The 10,618-nt window shown below is 40.9% G+C and overlaps 1 protein-coding gene across 5 annotated transcripts in view; it reads left to right on the forward strand.

Moving 5' to 3' along the window:
• Positions 1 to 10,618, forward strand: part of LOC100947960 (zinc finger protein 708-like) — a 42,834-nt gene that overhangs the window by 12,228 nt on the left and 19,988 nt on the right. Inside the window, exon 3 of one of the 5 annotated variants that reach the window (XM_023508996.1) lies at positions 6,789 to 6,900. The exons of the other annotated variants lie outside the window; for them this stretch is intronic. The gene's annotated coding sequence lies outside the window, so the exon portion shown is untranslated. The remainder of the gene's footprint in view (positions 1 to 6,788; positions 6,901 to 10,618) is intronic. 5 annotated transcript variants of the gene reach the window in all.

Genomic DNA, 10,618 nt, shown 5'->3' on the forward strand with positions numbered 1-10,618 from the left:
GAACCTGCCACCTTAGGTGTATGTGGCTGGCGCCTTAGCCGCTTGAGCCACAGGCGCCGAGCCCCGGCTATTTTTTTGTTGTAGTTTGGCCAGGGCTGGGTTTGAACCCCCTACCCTCGGTATATGGGGCCAGCACCTTACCCACTAAGCCACAGGCACTGCCCTGAAATTTGATTTTTTTTGAAGGACAACTTCTAGGTAACACATTGTTTCCATGTTATACAATCTTGATAAAAAATATACTCTTTTGATTTTGTCAGATTTGTATAGCATTGATCTTTAAAAAATGCAAGAAAAATGTAATATAGAATAATTAAACTTCAAGATTCATCAAGCATGCATGGATAGTGATAAAAAGAAAATGTTAGTAATTTTAATTTACAAGTAGGAAAATATACAAGATTTTTTTTTTTTTAATTTCAGATTAATATGAAGGTACAAATGATTAGGTTGCCTTGTTTGCATTTGTTAGGCAAGGTCCCTGAGGTAGTTTTAATTATCAGTGCAGCTAGCACTATTTTATTTTTTTTTTAAGGCCCATACTCTTAATTGATTTCTATTGTAAACTGTTGGCATCATGTTATTCCTTTTATGTTTACCTCTTTTAAAATCCTTCTTAAGTTCTTTGTCTTATTTTGTTTTCTCTTTACATAACTTAAGAGATGTCCAGTTTAGAAGTTTAAAGATTAGAAAGAATCCTGTTGGTGTTAGAAAAACTTCTTTGGGAAACAGACAATCAAGTGAGATGCACATGTTTTATTGCTAGTTCCTCAGGTGTCAGACCTCAGTCTTTCCTGCTTCTTTCAGGTGAGTCCCTGTCTGTCTCAGGGATCAAGGAAAAGAAAGAATCTCTACAAATTCTTCAAAATCTCTTTGGAGATTATAGCCAGGAATTAGTGAGGGGTTCTTTTTGGATATTGACGTTACTCCACATGGGGAAGAAAAAATGTTTTCAGTTATACTCTTATTTTTATTTTTATTTTTTTGAGACAGAGCCTCAAGCTGTCCCCCTGGGTAGAGTGTCTTGGCATCACAGCTCACAGCAATCTCCAACTCCTGGGCTCAAGCGAGTCTCCTGCCTCAGCCTCCCAAGTAGCTGGGACCACAGGCCCCCACCACAACACCCGGCTATTTTTTGGTTGCAGCCATCATTGTTTGGTGGGCCTGGGCTGGATTTGAACCCACCACCTTAGGTGTATGTGGCTGGTGCCTTAGCCACTTGAGCCACAGATGCCGAGCCTCAGTTATATACTCTTTGCTCCCAAGACTGTACTCTTATTGGGGTGTGTGATGCTATTACCTTGGAAGTAAAACTTGAGACAGGGCCTAACTTGACATGCAAACATGTATTAGTGAACATGTTGACATGGTGGTAAGTCTTACAGAGCTTCCATAAGATACTCCGTAAGAGTATTTATTATAAGGCAGTTTTGTCAGGCTGAAAGCTTGACAGAATTGCATCCTCTATGTTTGGGTTACAGTCAAGCAAAACATACTACATGTTCAGCATTTGAAGTGTGTTTATCATTTGAACCATCTGACCTTTCCTGACATCATGCGGTATTGAGTTATGTCTTATTTAAATCTATACCCATGCCAGAATCTCCTTTTCAGTGTATAAGAAATTTAGAAAGATTAGGTGCCAAAATTTCTAGCACAATACTTGTATAATTTTAGTATCCTACAGAGTTTTAGTTAAAATCCCAGAAAGTATGAATACTCTAGACCTTATGTGATTTATTCAGTCATTTCAGACATAGAAAGAAGGGCCTGCAGAGGGTATTTGCCTGCTTACTTTATGTTTGTATCGCATGCATTTATGCCCATATACATCAGGTTTGCTTAACCATTGAATTTTTTTTTTTTAACTTTTGGATTTTTGCCAAGTCTTAGAGTGATTATTTAATGTCTTTCTATAAATTTCATTTTGTGCAGTTATACAAACCTCCATTCTGAAAATCTACATCAGATGGAAGCACATGTCTTTAATGTCTTCAGACAAAAAGCCTTACAGTTAATTTAGTGTTTGCACTCTGGGGTGCAGCCTAACAGGGAGGGCCTAAAAAAAGAATGGAAAGGATTATTAAATATTTTTAGCAACATACTGCCTTTGTCTTTTGCAGAACAAGTAAAAATATGCTTCTTAATTTAGTAAATATTTTTTTAAAATAGAGATGCTTTATTAATTGTAGCTAAAACTTTGTTTTTTTTTTTTTAAGACGAGTCTCAAGTTGTCACCCTGGGTAGAGTCCTGTGGTGTCATAGCTCACAACAACCTCAAACTCTTGGTCTTAAGCAATTCTCTTGGCTCATCCTACCAAGTACCTGGGACTACGGGTGCCTGCCACATTGCCTGGCTATTTTGTTGTTGTTGTTGCAGTTGTCGTTGTTGTTTTAGCTGACCCAAGTCAGGTTCGAACCCACCAGCCTCAGTGTATGTGGCTGGTGCCTACTCACTGAGCTACAGGAGCCACCTAAAACAATATTTAATCATAAAATTTCTGAAATTGTTGTATTTTTTTTTTGAGACGGAGCCGCAAGCTGTCCCCCTGGGTAGAGTGCCGTGGCTTCACAGCTCATAGCAACCTCCAACTCCTGGGTTCAAGCGAGTCTCCTGCCTCAGCCTCCCAAGTAGGTGGGACCACAGGCGCCCGCCATAACACCCGGCTATTTTTTTGGTTGCAACCATCGTTGTTTTTGGCAGGCCCAGGCTAGATTCAAACCCGCCACCTAAGGTATATGTGGCTGGCACTTTAGCCACTTGAGCCACAGGCGCCAAGCCAAATTGTTGTATTTTCCCCCATACTTATTAGAAGTTGTTTACCATCTTATTTTTGTTCCAAGTGTGATTTTTTTTCCTTTCTTTTCCCAACGTGCAATAAAAAGTAGGTTTCTGCTGATGAATTGAGTAGACATCTAGTATTTTATATATGCCTTTTGACCTATGTAACTTAGTGTTTGGATTCTTGATAATTTGTTTTATTGTATCATTGACAAAATGGTTGATGTGTATGTTAGTTCAACCATCTATTTATACATTATCCACTATTTGTCTTTTATTTTACATTACAAGGAGACATTATTTTAATTTTTATTATTTTTCACAGAGCAGTGGGTGGCTTTTTAAAAGATGTTTGTGCTTCTGAACATTTACATGAGGAAATCAGAGTGCATTTACCTCCTTTTATCCTTCCTAGGCACAGACATCTTACGAGAATGTCTTTGAGTAGATATTTATCTTTTTTTTATCTTTTGAAACAGAGTCTTACTCTGTTGCCCTAGGTAGGGTGCCATGGCTTCCTCATAGCTCACAGCAACCACAGACACTTGGGCACAAGTGATCATTCTGCCTCTGACCTCAGGTAGTCTACTGGCCTCAGCTTCCCATGGTGCTAGATAGTAGGTGTGAGCTACCACTTCTGTCCAAGGTTTGTCCTTAGGAACTTTATAAGTGATGTGTCCTAAGCCATCTTCCTGTCTTTTTCTGGCCCTGAGTTTTCACTACTATGTGGGAATGACTTAGAATGACCACAATAGCTATGTCTTTTTCTTTCTTTTTTTTCTTTTTTTTTTTTTTGAGACGGAGCCTCAAGCTATCCCCCTGGGTAGAGTGCCATGGCATCACGCTCACAGCAACCTCCAACTCCTAGGCTCAAGCGAGTCTCCTGCCTCAGCCTCTCAAGTAGCTGGGACTACAGGCGCCCGCCACAACGCCTGGCCATTTTTTGGTTGCAGCCGTCATTGTTGTTTGGCGGGCCCGGGCTGGGGATTCGAACCTGCCACCTTAGGTGTATGTGGCTGGCGCCTTAGCCGCCTTAGCCGCTTGAGCCACAGGCGCCGAGCCCACTATAGCTATGTCTTTTGGAAAGTCTAGTGAATCAGCTTCTGAGTCTTCTCCAAGAGGAGCCCGTGATATGGAACTGGACTATGTCAAGAGAGCATCAGGATCACCTGGGGCTTAGAGGAATCTCCTGGTTTATCTTTCATCTAAAAAGCTAAGTTCTTGAGGGGTTAATATTTTCTTCCTCCAACCCCAGTTCTCATTTATTAGAGACATGCCAATTTTGTGCTTGTATTGAGGGGAAAATACACCAATGATTATTCTTCTTGCCCTCTGGATTTTCTCACACTTGTGAAAGGAGAAAAAACTCCCCAAAGATAACAAAAACAGATACCAGTGAGGGACTGCAAGAAACTGAAAAGCAAAATGCACTTGGGCACTCAGCAAAGCACCTGAGAGAAGGGTCGTCCAATTGTTCGGTGATCAGGAAAGAGATGGGTAGATCTGTCAACTGATAGGATGGCCAGACTTAATTTTGAGTCACACCTGTCTGTGTTTCTTTCAGCACTGCCCCTCCCTGGGTTTGTCAGCTGGAAAAGATTTGTTCATTTAATTTTTTTTTCTTTTTTTTTTTTTGCAGTTTTTTGGCCAGGGCTGGGTTTGACCCCACCACCTCCGGCATATGGGGCTAGCACCCTACTCCTTTGAACCACAGGCACCACCCTCAGCTTAATTTTTTGAATTAAAAAATAAATTTTAGGCTTGGTACCTGTAGCTCAGCAGCTAGGGTGCGAGCCACATACACCGGAGCTGGTAGATTTGAATCCAGCCTGGGTTTGCCAAACAACAACAACTACAACCAAAAAATAGGTGGGTGTTGTGGTGGGTGCCTGTAGTCCCAGCTACTTGGGAGGCTGAGGCAAGAGAATCACTTAAGTCCAAGAGTTGGAGGTTGCTTTGAGCTGTGATGCTATGGCACTCTACCTAGGGCAACAAAGTGAGACTCTGTATGAAAATAAACAAAAGTAAAAATAAATTTTAGCATTAGAGCTTGAAAGAAAATATTTTCATGGGGCATTTAGATCTCAGAAGAAATGTGGTCATATGTTCTTATTTACCATTATTCTTCTTAGAGTATGTATAGTAAGCCTCTTTGTAGGTGACTGAGCACCAGGCTTGTAGAAATGGTCACCAGTTCTTGAGGGGAGCACTGGGAGCAGGACAGTCTTCTAGCCAGCATGGAGATGTTTTGCAGCCTGGAGATAAACCTCAAGCAACTGCATGCATTAATGAGTTAAGATTGGTCACTTGATTGCAAGTGGGTGTTGAACCTTGGACATTTGTGGTACAACAGGGTGGGAGTCGAGCCCGTGGGAAAAGGGCATATAGTGATCATCAAGCACATGATCCTAGTACGTGGGCCCCCCACACCTGTTGTATGCTTTAATAAAAGACCACATCAGAGGTTACTTGGCGCTTCCCTGCACCTATGAGAAGTCTGCCTCTTGGATGCCTGTACTTCTAATCTGTGTCCCGGCTGTTTTATTCACATGGTGACAGGGCACCACAGCACTCATCGACACTTCTTAGCTATGTTCTTTAGTTGGAGGTAATTTTGGAATTGCAGAGCATAGCTTTTGGATTTTCAGCATAACTGCCTAAAAAAGAAAATAAGTTGCAGAAATGACTATGTTTCCCTAAGAAAGTAGGGTAGAAAAACTGGTGAATGGCAAAGAACATGAATACATCCATTCCTCTCTTTTTTGCAGGGTGGAGAATTTTTGAGTGGATATCACTGTTTTGTATCCTGTTGTCTGGATGTTGGAGTTTAATGATAAATACTAGGGAACAGCATTTGGCGACTCCTAAATACATTTACTAAATGATTTGTTATCATGCAAATAATATATAACTAGCCTACTGATCATATAAAAAGGATAGACAACTTTTGCTTTTACTGTTGAGGTATAACATTGTAGTGCCTTACAATTTCTGCAATATTATGATAGATACATGCATTTCATTTCTCCCCCTGATTCCTGGCTCTCAGCTCTTGTGTGAGCTTTGCTATTTTCTAAGTAACTAGAGCAATGAGAACATCCTTCATTAGATTATGCTTGCCTTTTGAGGTCACTTAACCTATAAAGGTGAAAGATAGTCTTTTTGTTATTTACAACAAGCTCTTTAAAACACTTGTGCTTGACTCATTGCCTGTAACTCAAGTGGCTAAGGTTACAGCCACATACACCAGCGCTGGCAGGTTCCAATCCAGCCTGGGCCTACCAAACAACAATGACAACTACAACCAAAAAATAGCTGGGCACTGTGGCAGGTGCCTGTAGTCCCAGCTACTTGAAAGGCTGAGGCAAGAGAATTGCTTAAGCCCAGGAGTTGGAGGTTGCTGTGAGCTGTGACACCATGGCACTCTACCCAGGGGTACAGCTTGAGGCTCTTTCAAAAAATAAAAAACACTTGTGCTTGTGTTGAATGAGAATTTTTGGAAAGCCCCTAGAAACCAGTCTGTGAGAGGCTGGTTGACAAAGGAACCAGCCACATGCCCAGAGAGATAAAATTTTCCATCTCTCCCTAGCCTCTGGGGTGGAGAGAGGTTTTTAGTTAAGTTGATTACAGTGAATTGTCATTTAAGTAATTATATGAATGAAATGAACCTTCCATAAAAACCCAAAAGGGTGGGGTCAGGGAAGCTTTCAGATAGCCAAACAGACGGAGATTTCTAAAAGATGTTGAGCCTGGGAAGGACATGAGCACTCTGTATCCCCATCCCCTTCTCTAGGGAAATAGTGTTTGAATTGAACTGGGTTTGGAGACATTCAGCTGGTGTCTCCTGATTGCTTTCTTATTGATAGGGCACATTCTCCTCACTTTTGGTCACAGAAATTGATAAGTTTGGGTGAAAAACCCAGTAGGTGCTACATGCAGTATCAGAAAATTTCTCTAGGCCAAGATTGGGATCTAAAAGTTTAGACTTTATCTTATATTTTCATAGGAGAAAGGCTCAGAGAGAAGCATGGAGAAAGTGCATGGACATGGTGTGACTTCCCAAAAAATGAAAAAGGAAGAATGCCCATGTTAAGGTCCAGTACACAGCTGAGTTTAAGGTGGGGCAAAGAAGGTAATGGTAGCCAAATTCACAGGGTATTGTAGACGAAAATGCTGTGTCCATTTATCTTCTTGAAGACAGATTATTTTTATTTTTATTTATTTTATTAGCTTAAAGACAGGTACTTTTCTAGGTATTTTTAATTTTAAAGCTTGATGTTCACAGTCCCTTTCTTTTTCATGGACACTCAGGGATCACTTGAGGCTATGGGAACAAATTCTAAAAGACCAAGGAGCTGGAAAATAAAAAGTTTACATTTCCTTTTACAGTCTGCTGGGCCCTCAGTGGTTTGTGGAAACAAAAATCCATAGTGGGGAATTGTTGGATAGAGAAAGAAAGCAGACAGAGAGAGCTCCATGTTAATTCTTTTTGAAAAATTAAGTTAATAATTTTTCTTTTATTTCAGTATAAAGCAGTGTTTCTCAACCTTTTTTTTTTTTAAATCTCATGGCCCACTTGAACCTGTAGTTAAACTTCCATGATCTACTTCAATTATGTTGATCAAATAAAAGTAAAAAAATAGATAAACTTACTGTGCTTGGAACTTCTTTTGAAAATAATTCGGCTCGGCGCCTGTGGCTCAAGTGGCTAAGGCATCAGCCACGTACACCCAAGGTGGTGGGTTCGAATCCAGCCCGGACCTGCCAAACAACAATGACGGCTGCAACCAAAAAATAGCTGGGCGTTGTGGCGGGCACCTGTGGTCCCAGCTATTTGGGAGGCTGAGGCAGGAGACTCGCTTGAGCCTAGGAGTTGGAGGTTGCTGTGAGCTGAGATGCCACAGCACTCTACCCAGGGGGACAGCTTGAGGCTTCTGTCTCAAAAAAGAAAAAAGAAAAGAAAATAATTTAATTCATGATCTTTAAAAATTGAAGGGGCAGAGATGGAGCAAGATGGCAGACCTGAAGGATCTTCAACTGAGCTCTCTTAGAACAATTAAGGAAAAAGAGAACCCAGCTATACCTGGCACAGGGACCATACTCAGAGTTATATAGCTCAGGGAGTTCAGTGAGGAGGTAGTAAAGTGGATATGATCTGGAGCAGTGGAAGTTCTAATAACTTAGGCAAGTGTGGTTGTGACCAGATGGGATTGGTTGGCTGGTCCCCCACAAGGTATGAGAAAGGAGGAAGCCTTTCCAGAGTTTTCAGTTGTTGGGGGAAGCTGTGTGTTGAATTGAAAGCTTGGAAGAGTGGGGAGTCTCCAGCAGTATACAGTAACCAGATTTGAATGCTGGTGGAGTGGATTTGTCATAGGTTTGGAGGCTGAGAACGTCTCTGGGTCTAGGAGTCAGCCATTGTGGGAAGGTCTTAGCAGGGGCCTAAAGCACAGCTGTCTTAATTCCGCCTGTTGGGATCACAACTCCACTCTTGGGCCAGACTGAGGGACTCCTGCACCCTACAAGAACTAGAATCAGAGGTCACTGTGAGACCTGCCTTGGAAGGATTCTTGGAGCTTCAGGACCCCAACCTGGCAGGGTCTGAATGCTGAGCAAGCAATCAGGCAATCACTGAAGGCAACTAAGTTTGGAATAAGGACTATGGAGGCTGCTGGCTGTGCTATCTGTCTCCTAACAACCTCAGTGCCACTTGGTGTCCTGGCATCATACTGCAACATATTGTCATCAAGAACAGGGACTTCTGTTTATTTGGCTTTGCTCAGGCTGAGGTAACTTTAAGACCTGTGAAGCAAAGGTAATTTGAAGCAGAGGAGGCAGTGAGAAGGAAAAAGGAGGACAAATTGGTGAACAAGAAGAAAGAACACGTGAGGAGGAACCAACAGAAAAATTTTGGCAGCATGAAAAGCCAAAACAGAGACCATAAGGCAGCTACTGCAGAAGACTCCACCTTTAAAGAATTAATGGACTTGACAGAAAGGGAATTTAAAATATGGATGATAAAGACAGTAAAAGGACTGGATGAGAAAATGGAAAGACAGAACCAAAAGTCAGATGAGAGATGTGTAGAATATAGAAAGGACATGACGGAGCTTCAGGAAATGAAGGAGACAATCAGGGAGTGTAAAGATGCAATAGAAAGTATCAAAAATAGGTTAGACCATTGAGAAGAAAGAACCTCAGAGCTAGAGGATAAAGTTTTCGAATTAGCCCAGGTAGTTAAAGAGGCAGAAGAGAAGAGAGAAAAAGCAGAACAGGCACTTAAGAGAACTGCAAGACTCCATGAAGTATTCAAACGTACGAGTAATAGGAATTTCTGAAGGGAAAGAAGATTGTCCCAAAGGAAGCCCTACTGGAGACTAACCATAAATGAAAACTTCCCAAATTTTACTAAAGGCCCCAATATACTCCTTTCAGATGGATAGTGTACCCTAGGTCATCTCAAGTCAAATAGAGCTTCTCCATGTCACATTATAATGAATCTGTGCAATGTCAAGATAAAAATAAAAGTTCTGCAAGCTTCTAGGAGTAGGTGCTAACTGACCTACAGAGGCAAATCCATCAGGATGACAGCAGACTTTTCAACTGAAGCCATCTGGGCTAGAAGAGCATGGCCATCCACCTTGAACAGTCTTAAACCAACTTTCAGTCCAGAATTATGTATCCTGCTAACTAAGCTTCAGAATTCACGGAGAAATAAAATATTTTGCAGATATACTGCACTGAGGAAATTCCCCACAATAAGATAGACCAGCTCTACAGGAAACATGGAGAAATGAAATCTTTTGCAGATATACTGCATTGAGGAAATTCCCCACAATAAGACAGACCAGCTCTACAGGAAATATGTAGACCTGTTCTCAACACTGACCATCACAGTGGACCACCAGCAAGGTAAACACCCAGAAGCTAAAGGTCAAAACCTAGCTTCCACAACGGCACAAAGGATAAGACTACACAATGAACTTTCACAAAATAAAATGAATAGAACTTTATTACACTTATCAATTCTCTCAATAAATGTCAATGGCCTGAATTCACCTGTGAAGAAGCACAGGCTGGCTGATTGGATAAAAAAGCACAAGCTATCCATATGCTGTCTTCAGGAGACACATCTAGCCTTGAAGGACAAATCAAGACTCATTGTTAAGGGATGGACAACAGTACAGTATTTCAAGCAAAGGGACATCAGAAGGAGGGATTGTGATCTTATTTTCAGATACAAGTGGACTTAAAGCAACTAAAGTTAAGAAAGACTAATATGGACACTTCATGCTGGCCAAAGGAACAATTCAACAAGAAGACATTTCAATTCTAAATATTTATGCACCTAACTTAAATGCTCCTAGATTTATGAAACAGGCCTTGATGGGTCTGAGTAATGCTATATCCCATAACACCATAATAGTTGGGTACTTCAACACCCCTCTGACAGAACTGGACAGATCCTCTATACAGAAACTAAACAATGATACAAATAACTTAAATGTGACTCTAGAACAAATGAGATTAATAGGTATATACAGAACATACCATCCCAAAGCTAAAGAATATACTTTTTTCTCATCAGCCCATGGTATGTACTCTAAAATCAACCACATCCTAGGACACAGATCAAACCTTATCAAAATTAAAAGAAAAGAAATTACACCTTGTATCTTCTTAGACAAGAAGGTAATAAAGGTGGAACCCAACTCCAACAAAAATGTTCATCCCTACACAAAGACTTCGAAATTGAACAACCTTATGCTGAATGATAGTTGGGTTCAGGAAGAGATTAAAAAAACGAAATCGTTAAATTCCTCAGACATAACAACAATG

The sequence above is a fragment of the Otolemur garnettii genome, unplaced genomic scaffold (genome assembly GCF_000181295.1).
Source record: "Otolemur garnettii isolate 467f Iridium unplaced genomic scaffold, OtoGar3 scaffold00304, whole genome shotgun sequence".
Lineage (NCBI taxonomy): Eukaryota > Metazoa > Chordata > Mammalia > Primates > Galagidae > Otolemur > Otolemur garnettii.